Source organism: Sander lucioperca, chromosome 11 (genome assembly GCF_008315115.2).
Source record: "Sander lucioperca isolate FBNREF2018 chromosome 11, SLUC_FBN_1.2, whole genome shotgun sequence".
In the NCBI taxonomy this organism is placed as follows: Eukaryota; Metazoa; Chordata; class Actinopteri; order Perciformes; family Percidae; genus Sander; species Sander lucioperca.
In genome coordinates this window covers 36,620,753-36,633,125 of record NC_050183.1, presented here as the reverse complement: position 1 = coordinate 36,633,125, position 12,373 = coordinate 36,620,753, and the positions used below count along the sequence as shown (strand labels likewise).

At 41.1% G+C, this 12,373-nt stretch overlaps 1 protein-coding gene across 3 annotated transcripts in view; it reads right to left on the bottom strand.

Moving 5' to 3' along the window:
* gatad2ab (GATA zinc finger domain containing 2Ab) overlaps positions 1 to 11,146 on the bottom strand; it is a 33,137-nt gene extending 21,991 nt beyond the window's left edge. For 2 of the 3 annotated variants that reach the window (XM_031318344.2, XM_031318347.2), the window contains exon 1: positions 10,937 to 11,146. The gene's annotated coding sequence lies outside the window, so the exon portion shown is untranslated. The remainder of the gene's footprint in view (positions 1 to 10,936) is intronic. The other variant, XM_031318345.2, reaches the window with a different exon arrangement.
* Positions 11,147 to 12,373: the final 1,227 nt, after the last annotated feature.

Here is a 12,373-nt window from a genome sequence, read left to right as displayed (position 1 = left end):
TTAGACAAGTCGATACATACCCTTCTCATCTCAGTGCATGTTGTAAGGCTGTCTGACGGCTCCAGCGGCATCAGGCCAGCACAGAACATGCAGGTGAATGGTTCCAGTAATCCTACTGCTCCCAATAAGTGACAAAATAACGCCAACATGTTCCTATTTACATGTTGTGATTTGTATAGTCACAGCGTGTACAAAAAAACAACGTAACATGAGACACAGCCATCTTCTAACCGTAAACAAACCGGGAACTATATTCTCAGGCGGAAGAATATAGTACTTGGGCGGAATGATTTGCTTTGCAGCAAGCCTGTCTGAGAATATAGTTCCCGGTTTGTTTACGGTTAGAATATGGCTGTGTCTCATGTTACGTTGTTTTTTGTACACGCTGTGACTATACAAATCACAACATGTAAATAGGAACACGTTGGCGTTATGTCACTTTTGTCACAATTCGGAGCAGTAGGATTAGTGGAACCATTCACCTGCATGTTCTGTGCTAGGCTAAGCTACCGGTGGAGCTGTCAGACAGCGTTACAGCACGCACGGAGATGAGAAGGGTATGTATCGACTTATCTAACTCTGGGGGATACGGTGAATAAGCTAAAGTCCCAATAAGTCGGCGTGTTCCTTTAAGTGGTTTGGGGTCCTTCTGTAAGTAATTTTGGGGTACAATTTGGTTTTGAAGAAATCTACAAGCAGCAATACCACAGGCCAAGTAATCGCCTATTCCAAACAGACACATTTTCAACGAGCACTGTGCTAGTAATGTTAAAATGGGGGAAACGTGAAAAATTGCGTTGCAGGTCGATTTAAGGTGTGCGGCCCCAAAAGTTTCTGCCTGTGCCTGTGTGTGCGTGTGTGTGTGTGTGTGTGTGTGTGTGTGTGTGTGTGTGTGTGTGTGTGGTGTGTGGTGGGGACGACACATATGTGTCAAACCATTCTGAATTAACTATTGTGGTGCTGCAGAGAAGTCCATCACACTATAATCATTTACATTATTTAAATTCTAACATTTTTTCAATGAAAATGAAAATAAGGATACAAAAAATCATTCCCTCCAATATCGTTAATCATATCGCAATCGCAATATCAGTCAAAAATAATCGCAATTAGATATTTTCCTCATATCGAGCAGCAGTACTTTTTATTATAAAGCAGCTGAGAATGACAGGAAAGTGGGGAGAGAGAGGGGGGACATGACACGCAGCTAAGGGCCGCAGGTCGGATTCGAACCCGTGCCCCTGCCATCATTATCGCCATTTTCAACAACGTTATTGCATATCGCATATTTTCCTCACATCGTGACGGCCTAGGCCAAACCCAAAAGCCACATTGTGTGGTCTGTTGCACTTGTTACCACACGCAAAAGGGATGTCATGACTGGGTATTGAACCTTGACACTTTTTGAGTACCAATTGGACTGTCTTAAGAACCCAATTGTCAAGTTGCTAAAATGGCCCCCAGACATTTGGTCAGCTTCTCTGTCTTGTTTACTCATGCTGTGAAAGGTCTTAGCAATGTTTACAAGTGGGAAGCGCAATAAATACAGTACAAAATGCCATTGGTGGCTGAGGTGCTTTGATATGTTGGTTGTGACTTGACAGTGTTTATATCCAGTTTTAGTAAAAAAGATATACTTTGCATTCTAAGCCGTGAAATACATAGTATACAAACACGGATACAACCTGGGGAAGTTCTGCTTTAAGCTGCACATCAAACTGTTCAACTATCATCATCCTTCATATCAGATTTTATTTTCCATCCCAAAATGCAAATCTTCAAACAAAATGTGTCCTTTCTTAAACGACAATCCAGTATACTCCTCTGTATTATTTTTAAGCACTGGCAACCAAGCCCCAAACCTTTGTGGCCAAAGTACATTTTTGGTTGCCCAAATGTAAACTTGTGTAAAAACAATAGTGACAAGGCAATTTAACACAACTTAACGCAGCCTTCCTTAACTGTGACACTAATACATGAAAAGCTATTAACAGAATGAAAATATATCATTTACATTTACAGCCTGCTCCGTCTGGACAGTTGTATTCTGACAGAGACGCAAAAGTACAGAATAGTTTCTTTTTTCACAGGGCACGCGTTGTTTTAATACAGCAATGGCACCTGAGCTGGCAAGACCGATTAGCATTGCTGTCCAGTATCTTTGCTGGAAGCGATTTCGACTAGTAAACAATAGGGCTGAACGATTAATTGCATTTGCAATTAAATTGCGACATTAGATTTTCTAATTGCAGAGGCTGCGATTACACCCTGGTCACGTGGAACGCGAGAGGAAAACAGTCTGCAGAGGAAGTTTCTGCAAACCGTCACGTATTGTGCAAAACGTGCCTTGCTAATGTTGCTACCTCACGGGGCAACACCACTAACCTGTATCACCACTTAAAAAAAACACCACAAGGCCATGTACGATAGTTGCATGGCTAAAACGCCTAACACCAGGGTAGAGTTTAGATTTTTTCTGCCACATCCTCGGGCCGGACCCTTGATCAAGCTAATTTTTTTTTTTTTATCCATTACCTTATTATCCTATTTGGGTGGGGAGAAAGCTATGCCATAATCAGAAATATTTTTTTTATATATATATATATATATATATATATATATATATATATATATATATATATATATATATATATTATATATATATATATATATATATATATATACACATATATATATATATATATATATATACATACACACACACACACACACAACAAATGTGTACAAAAGTTAGGCTGCAGTTACAAAATGCAGCACGTGTCATGCGCGGAGTCTCCTCCTCTCGCACGCATCACACCGGGAGCTTGAAGATGTAAAGAAAAAAAGAAAAACAGGAGAATTAACTTTGAGCAAGTGTGGAGGAAAGTCGGAGGTATGGAAGCAGTTTAAACAAGTCCTGGGCAGTGACAACAATATGTTGTTCATCATTGTTTCTTTTTTTTTACGTTTCTTCATTCGGATCCACTTGGCGATCCGTTCCATTCTAAACAAACAGTTTACGCAGTTTACATGCTTCATCCCTGTATTATTCTAAACGTCAGCGGCCCACGTATAAAAAAATTGTCAGGTTTAAATCGGGCTCGGGCTCATAATTACAGTTAATGTGTCGGGCCGGGCTCGGACGCAACGTGCTCGGGCAGGTTCGGGCTTGATTTTTTGGGCCGATCTAAGCTCTACACCAGGGTGTCAACTGTCAAGTAAGCAAAATACCACCCGACAGGGATCATTGACCGCGCAACTCCATATGAACATACTTCAGTAACAGAACGTGGAAATTACTCAAGCAGTAAGTTTATCGCGAAACAAAGGATGCACCTCAGTACTGTGACCAAGCCTGGGCTGACGGCTTTGATAAATACACTGGATAAGCGGTACAACATGCCGTCCGCACATATTTTAGGCAGGTCGCCATACCGAAGCTAATATTACACAGAAAATGTAAACAGAGAGTTGCGGCAGAGCTGAAAAAAAGGAGTATTTTCCGCTGCTACAACTGACGTGGTCAAGCCGTAGGATCACTGCGGCTGGCACTGCCATACTCGTTGTGCACATATACATATTTAAAGACTGTCCAGTAAAGTTCACAGACAGTGTTTAAAAAGTGCTTTTCTGCAATCTGCGCTTTAGTAAGTGTGATTTCTTACCGACTTTAATATTAATGTTTACACCAGGCTTATTTGTCAGTGCTTTAGTTGTCATGGTAATTATTACATGTCATTGTATTACAAGGCTGGACATTCAACAAATCAGTCACTGTGACTAAAGTAGTTTATAAATAAATAATGTCATTCATATAAATTCATGCATCACCTAATTTAATCAATATAATAACAGTAAACGTTTAATCCATCTAATATTGTGTTAGTCATACAATAATTTTTTTGTCTTTGTTAAATAATACAGCAGATAATGAGCTTAAAAAAAAATAATCGCATTTTAAATCGCAATATTGGTTTAAAAAATAAAAAATAAAATAAAAAAAAAATCACAATTACATTATTTTCCAAAACCGTTAGGCCCTAGTAAACGACGGTTTCTGCGGACATTAAAACAAGCGTGATGGGCTCTCACCTGGCAGTCGTTCGCATCTCACCACTTTGTCAAACATTTCTCAGCTATAGCCTGTAGTGCCGCTGGGGGCCTTTGGAGTCTCTTTCTTTAGCTTTGCTGGCGAACACTAGGTCCCATTCACAATGACTGCCAACCTACTGCTCTTCAGCTTTTTTTCCCTCTCGGCTCATAAGGCTATACATACTGCTACAGCGTGCGACATATACATTTGTTTTAGTACATTTCATTAAGATAATAAGGTATTATGTCGAGTACAAACTTAAAGAAGAGGCCAGAGCAAAATCTGAAGCAAAATGTCCTCCAGGGTATTTCTTAAAAGCATAATACAATCATACTGTGCCATCAAACCCAGGAAGTTTGGAAAGATATGAAGATCAAAATTCAATTTTGGACTCATTATGGCGTTAAAAAGACATTTTCCTCCAAAGGCTACATGATAGTAGCCTGACAGTGAATCATCCAACAGATTTGGGGCAGTGGGAATGACAGCGAGCTTCAGGAATGATAATCAGGTCATTTTTTTCCTATGTAGAGTGACGTGGCAGAAGACAATCAATGCACCTCACAGCACCATGGCAAAAGGCCTACCATTTCAGGACTATTTTTACCATTGTTCATCTCAAGTGACACTATATTGTACATTTCACTGGAGTCTTCATCCTGTTCAACCCTCATCAATATCTGTGATTTTACAAACATGTTCTGTGTCTACTACTGTACACTTTCTACTCAGGAAACGGATTACTTTGCTAATCAGAACTTGGGTAAGTGAGCAATAGGGTTGGGTACCGTTCACATTTTTACTGGTACCTGAAATTCGGTTACGGTACCCAACGATACCTTTTTTTTCTGTACTTTCCCTCTGTAATAACAAAAAAATTATTTCAGGATGCAAAAATAATTCCAAACCTATTCAGCCCATTTAATCCAAACATTTTGTTAATTATTTAGAACATTTTACACTTATACCATCCCTACAAACTATTAAATCACATAATTATTCATTTCTTACACTGCACTGGAAGTTTTTTTTTTCTCTCTCGCTCTTTTTAACTGCTCTTTAATGTTCTATGTAAAGCTTTTTGAATTGCCGTGCCTAACCGCACTGCACCGCGGCCGCTTTCGGCTCGCCATTATATTTTATTGCAGCGAACATTGGCAACAGCGACATTGTGAAGCGTGTTTTACAGTAACCGCAGCCCAGCTGGCACGCGCAAATGTGACGTCATGGAATCGGCGTAACTATTTATACCCGCGCTGGTGGTCGCGACTCTAGTTGCAGTCTTCTCCTGAACAGAGGGGGCGCTAACGAGGAAAGGCTACCGACTTTGCTATTTCTACAGACTAGAAGAAGGAGAAAAAGGTAAACAACGGCAGAACTGGCAGCAGCATAAACGTCAATGCTTCAATTTGATTGGATGACCTACTTCGTCGTATCAAGCCTTTCATTCACCATAAAAGAACTCAACCCAGTAAGTTTACAAGAGACACACTCAGAGAGTGCTGGCATCCGGTTGCCCAGGAGCTCATTCATGCTTCCTGTTTCCACTTTGTTGCTGAAAAAAAAAAAAAAGAAAAAAAAAAAGTGGGGTGCACAACCTCCACTCACGCGCTATAAATCCGGGCCAGCTTGGCTGCGGCTACTGTAAAACACGCATGACTTCGCTCCGTCCACACCTCTGCGTGCGTGTGTGTGTATCGGAGCTAAGCCCCGCTCTCTGTCAACATGCAGAGAGGACAGACGTGCTCGCGCGTACACGCTCTCCGGTGCCGCAATTTGCCGTTGTTTCGGTTAACATGAATCGGTCCTCGGTAGTACCGACGCGATGCGGTCGGTACCCCAAAAAAAATACAGAGTTCGGTGCCCAACCCTAGTGACCAGTGGGCCCAAACTTCCAAAGTCAGTGCACTCAACCCTTGTTTTGATGACTTTTAGGCCAGGCATGACAGTGCAGTGATAATGTCACACACAATCCACAGAAAAGAGCCATGTGGCAGGGAATCAGACAGGGCTGTGTGTCCCCTCTTGGACACATGCCTTGATGCTGCATGCATCCAAGTTGCCGGTCTGCCTGTTTGCTGCACTGAGAGTTTAAGAGTTGCCATGTCAGCACTGGCCACACAGTGGAAGCAGTTGCTACAGGCAAATGGAAGAAAAAAAAAATACTTCAGCAATGTGTATTACATAACCTGAAAATGAGCAATTAGTCTTGTTTACATCAGATCAGATGCCATTTCAGACAACACTGGTCATGTGGGTTGTCACTTGTGAGCAAAAACACGAGTGAAACATAAATTTAAAGATACAGGCTATGCTAATGTAGAAATGACCAGTCAGACAGAGGCACATAGGCAGCTGTTTAGCCGGCATCCAGCACTGAGGATAGCCCCTGTGAATGCATATTATCCAGTGTTGAATAAATATGATTTTTTTTTTTGCTGTGCCATACAGCTACACACTGCGGGGAATACAAATTAGAAGTAGATGCTCTCTCCTTCAATACTCCAAGCTTTCATGCTTTTAATTGTGGTTTTAAATATATCAGGTAGGGATGGGAATACATTTTTAACCAGCTACTTGTGCTGGGGGGTGAGCTGCCCACAACAGCTGTCAAAAAAAAACTGTGGCAGCTGGCCAGAGGCCTGTACTACGAATCAAGATCAACATGCCCTGGATTTATTTCAGTTACCCGGCTTCACTAACCCTAACAACCGCGGTCCCTCATAACCTGTGTCACGACGGTGGTTAACAACTAGTTCAGTCAACCCAGGGTTTCCCAATCCAGCGACGCGCGCGGTCACATAAAAGAGGCGGTGTTTGCACAGCACGACCAATCGCAAACATCTACCAGAGCCGCATATTTTACATAAGAGTAAACTATAATTCTACATAAATATAAAGAACACACACACACACACTAAAGAATAGTATATAAAAGAACACAGACGCGTTTTTACAGGCAAAACGCAATACAGTCGCTGCTTCCTAAAACAGGAAGGAAAGCTGGCAAAAAAATAGCCGACGCTGTTATGCGTAAATTACAAGGCTTATCAATATCACTTCCACATCAGTCAGGCACAAGATCTGACCATAATTACATTTGTACTTTCCATAAACTGTCGTTGCTTTAGCCTATTATTTCAGTTGCAACCTGCAGTGGTAAGCGATCGTGAGAGCAAATAAAAAAATATAAAAACATAATTCAAACCGATGTGCGCATTGGCAACACACGGCTCAAGAAGCCGACAAATAGCCTATACGTAATTCTCTGCGCTGAAAATCAATATATTTCATAAAGATACCAAACAGGGAATGTTATCGGGGTTGTCGGTCTCTAAATGTTTTAACTTTTATGAGTGCACCTCTCTCTCTCTCCGCGTACCGAGCTCCACCGGATCTTCTAAGAACAGTGACGCCGTTATCAATCGAGTATTGATTGGTCAGGCAGTCCCTTTCACACCGGTTGATCTCTAATCTCCAATTTAACCTGCTCCCGAGCAGGTTAGGTGTTCAGCATAAGTTACCACGGCGATTTAACCCTGTAACAAGTGATCCACCGTCATGATACACAAAACCCTGGGTTGAAGCTGAAGCTACCTCGTTAACGCCAAATCTCGCTTCGTAGCACAGGCCTCTGGTGTTATTTGTGCCTGCCTGGTGAGTTTTGTTTTTGTCTGATGCATTTTGTACTTTCATAAAATAACCACTGAAATGACAACTGCGAAATTCTCTCTCTCTATCTCACCCTTTCATTTCTATCTACTTGTCTTGTGTAGTCTTCTCATACACTGCATGTTCAAAAAATGCTAAGCAAAGGAAAACATTTTCACTACCTCCTCATGAAAATAGTGCCTCTTACAGGTATGCAGGGCAACAACAAACACCACTTCTTACTATCTACTCAAGGGCCAATTCATTGTAACCTGTCAACAGGAGAAGCAGAAGTCTTCTACAATGATGTATGTCCAGTCTGAACCAGGGGGCGGTATTTAATTAGGCATTGGCCACACAATAAAGTTACTGTCGATTTAAAAAGTATCAGGTATGAGAATTATGGTCGAGGCTATGAACTAGTGTAAACTCAAAGTGTGTGTGGTTTTTTTTGTGTGAAACTAACATTTAAGGAGGTTAGCGTCATAAAGACAATGCCCAACTCATCACTCCCTACCTCCAACTGACTGAGATAGGTTGGGTCACACTGTAAATACGCATGATTGAGTCAATATGTAGTCCAACAGGATAAACAAAAACTAGTTCCAGTCAGTCACACATTTGGGGATTGCTCTCCTCCAGCTGCATATATTGCCTCTGGGTGGGACCCTGTGGCCAATACGACTACTCCGGTCACCTGGAATTTGATGCAACAAACTGGGAAACTGACAGAACAACAGACAATTCTCAAAAGGACAAGAAAACATTCAGATCTTAATAATACTATGTACATCTGCTATGTTGAAACACCACAATGTTAGATCAGACTTTAAAAAGGTACTTCTGATGACTTTCAAAAGTGATACCTGTCTGATCTCCTTAAACCTTTTATTCCATCCTGTGCTCTCTCAGAATACAGGGTAGTGGGAAGTCAGCAGGCTTCAGGGGCTTAGAACATGAGAAGGTCTGACTCTGTTGAGGTCTTTAAATCCAAACTTAAAACTCATATTTTCACCTAAACCTTCAGTTAGTTTCTTCTTCTTACATCAGGCTATGTTCCTGTTATTATCCTTCCGGCAGGTCGGTCTCAGTATTAATTTACTAAGGCTAGCATTTATAGTTAGTGTTTGTCCTGCCAACAAGAACACTGTAAACTTCCTGAAAGCCACTGCATCTCTTTAACCCTCTGTTTGTTGTCTCTCTCTCTCTCTCTCTCTCTCTCTGAGAAACAAGGGTCCCTCATCGCCCGTCCACACTGACACCATCTACCTGGTCGATTTTGGAGAGACTTCATGGTTTCCCAACATTTCTAGCGGGCCTGCGGCGAAAAGTTGAGACAGACTCAACTGTTTCCCTGTCTGAACGCAGCCTAACTGCTATATTCAAACTCACAGATACCGTTATGATAACACCTCAGCCACACGTCAATGGATAGAAACAGTAAGAGCTATGCCATACTACCCTGCAGAGAGCTATCACCAGTATTAGGTCTAAATGTTGTGGTTAATCAATAACATAGGACATTTCCCTACCGATGCATTATAAAAACGTTTCAGTCCTGATGCAGCTGAATAAGAGTCATGCCTGTCTGGTCACATCCCTCTCAGGAAGGTTTTTCATAAGAGGCACCCCTCCTTAGGCTAATCCAGGGCCCATCATAAAATGCAAAGCGACATCTGTCCCCCATCAATAGCCAAGGGTGCCAACTCAGAGGTAGGGATATGGCACACTACTGTTCATCTTAAACACACTTTAAGAACAGGTGAATATAAAACTGTCTTGATGTGACCACTCAAACAACAAGATCCATGGATCATAGCTGGCTTGCTGTAATGCTGTAGTGGTGTAAACACCGACAAAACCATCAAACGCTGAGCCTCGACAGAGTCATAAACAAACTTAATAATTCAGATAACGTTACATCTCACGAAAGAAATATGTAACAATTAACACAGGGATGTCTACAAATGCTCGACTTCAACGGGAAAACGGTAGCATAGTAGTTATAATGCATGCCTCTTAGACTTGGGCGAAAGACACCTCATTAGCTACATACATTAAGTGGTGATGAATTTGATCTCAGTTATAAAAAACACTGATATTCTGGTGCAAACACAATGTAGGCGTTTAAATGTCGGTGGTCTGGCGTGGGTGATAGCTACTAACGTTACCCCGTCGTGGACAGACAGACAGACACACACCCTGACGGAGGCACCAGCGTCCACCATTACGCCTCCATAAAAAGGCTTTTCACGGTTGAGCTAATCTGACAAAGTTCTGAGATCAATGGTTTATGAAGCCATAATCATACCCATCCACGGTTAAGAGCGGTCGGCTTAGCATTACCCGGAGACAATACTGGTTATGAGATGTTCATAAACTTTGGTGACGCAACTTTGCTTAAAAGAATAGCTACCTTTTTTTTTCAACTAACCTATCAACAACAACAAGCTATCTCATGCTAACGTTAACTTGGCTTGCCAACAACAACCTGTCCATCTGTCCGGCTACAAAACCAGTGGCTAACTAACGCGAGCTAACAGCCTATTGTGGTTGTGAACGGTTACAGAGATTATAGCAAAGTCACTGAACACCGGAGCATATACTCCTTTAAATATGATTCTATGTTTTATGATATTTATCTTCGATGTCTGCACGCGTCCAAATAGCGATACACGACAGACAATGAAATCGACCCCATCTCAGTGAGTTGCTGCTAGTGTTAAAAGGCTAGCTAGCGAGCTAAGTTAGCCTGCTAACTCCCAGGACACTTGCCTTCCCAGACAGTCGCTAAATGTATTCACAAATAATCAAGTGTTAATTGCACACAGAAAATAATTGTTTTGTCTTAGTTTTGTAGCATCATTATGGGTAAATACAAACAATAACTTGAATTATATGTTACTATTGGTGCATCCCAATACAAGTTTGCCGGGGAAGTTTGTTTAAACATTTCTCGACTTTTTGAAGCGGTTTGTTCTTGGCAGTCCGTGTTCGGTAGGTGTATGTGTGTAGCTGGACGACACACACAGTTACCTTGCACGTTAGCTAGCTAAAATCAAGCTATGCTAGCTAGCTAAACTTACGTTAGCTGTGCTAACACCGATAGAGAAACTTCCCTTCGTCGTCATAATTTAATTGAAAATGAAAGTATTGGAATAGTTGATATGATAATGAAATACATTAACTTACGAAGTCTAGGAGGAGCTTGACCGAGTTCCCCCGCGATTTTCAGATGTTTGATGTTAGTATTTAGCTGGCTTCAGTGTAAAAAATCCCGGGGATCCCCTCTCTTCTGTCCGCTGCCACTCCGGTTGCCAGATAATGTAATGAGCCGCCACAGGCGGCGTCATGCTGCGTTCATACACACCTCGGAAATGTTAAGTTTCCAACTGCTGAAAAAGAAGGACAATGCTGCAATTAAAACATGTCTATGGTTTAAAACTAGGGCAAGCATTGAATTGGAACCTAAACTTACATTAATCAAATTTTAAGAGTATGTAAATAAACAAACACCACAGTGTAATTGTATGCTAACCTTTTATTGTACTCATTGCATTTGATTGGATTTCATTACATGCTTGTGTGACAATGATGTGTATGCTTGTGACAGAAACTTCCCAGTTCCTCGGTTTATGTGTGCTTTAGGCCTTATCTAAGAACATAAAATAATGAATTAAAATATTCAAGAAACAACCACTTTTTTTTGCTCAAGAATAGGTACGCTTGATTTGCTTCTCCCACTTACACTTATTGCAGTCGTTGCTACTGTAAGACACTGCAACTAAGGATATAGAAAAAGGCGAACATAAAAAATCATGTATCAATTTGACCCTTTAATTTTAGATGTTTTAATTTACAGTCAATATAATCCTCATTTGTTGCATGTGTGTATTTTTCACATAGCTACAGCATTTGTCTTCAGGCTTCTTTTATGTGTGTGTGTGTGTGTCTGTCTGTCTGTCTGTCCGTGTGTGTGTGTGTGTGTCTGTGTGTGTGTGTGTGTGTGTGTGTGTGTGTGTGTGTGTGGGCACCAAATCCAAATTACCCCAACAGTACTGTAAATCTTAGAAGCATCAAACTGATTATTTTTAGTGAGGATTTTCTCAACAAACAAAATTGAAATTATTCCATAACATAAACCTATAGTACTACAACTCTGAATCTGAATGTATACCTGTCAGGGGGTTTTAGCGACAACACAACAGGAGTTTTACTATATAATTGAAATGTACTTAACGTAGTTCATTAAACTAGACTATATGGTTTGACTTAGTGCATTTGTTTATGCTGGATATTTAACAGTTAAATAATCCTGCTTTACATGGGATGGCAGTTGAGGCACAACTGAACTATTGGTTGCAAAATAGACATTTCCATTTCCATGGATTCTCAGGATCTTCCTGCACCCACAGAGGACCCTGTAGCAGCTCCAGGATCAACTGAGACAGGAGTTCCAAACATTTGCTGTAGAGAGTCCAGTGCCAAACCAAAAACGTTTATAAAAGGCTTTATGTGGTTCATAGTGCCAAACTAGCCCATGCCACCTTTCTGAAACCTTTTATACATTTCTGAGGTACAGTGTTGTCCTCAGGGGTATACCCAGAGACACAGGAGCATGATGTGTCA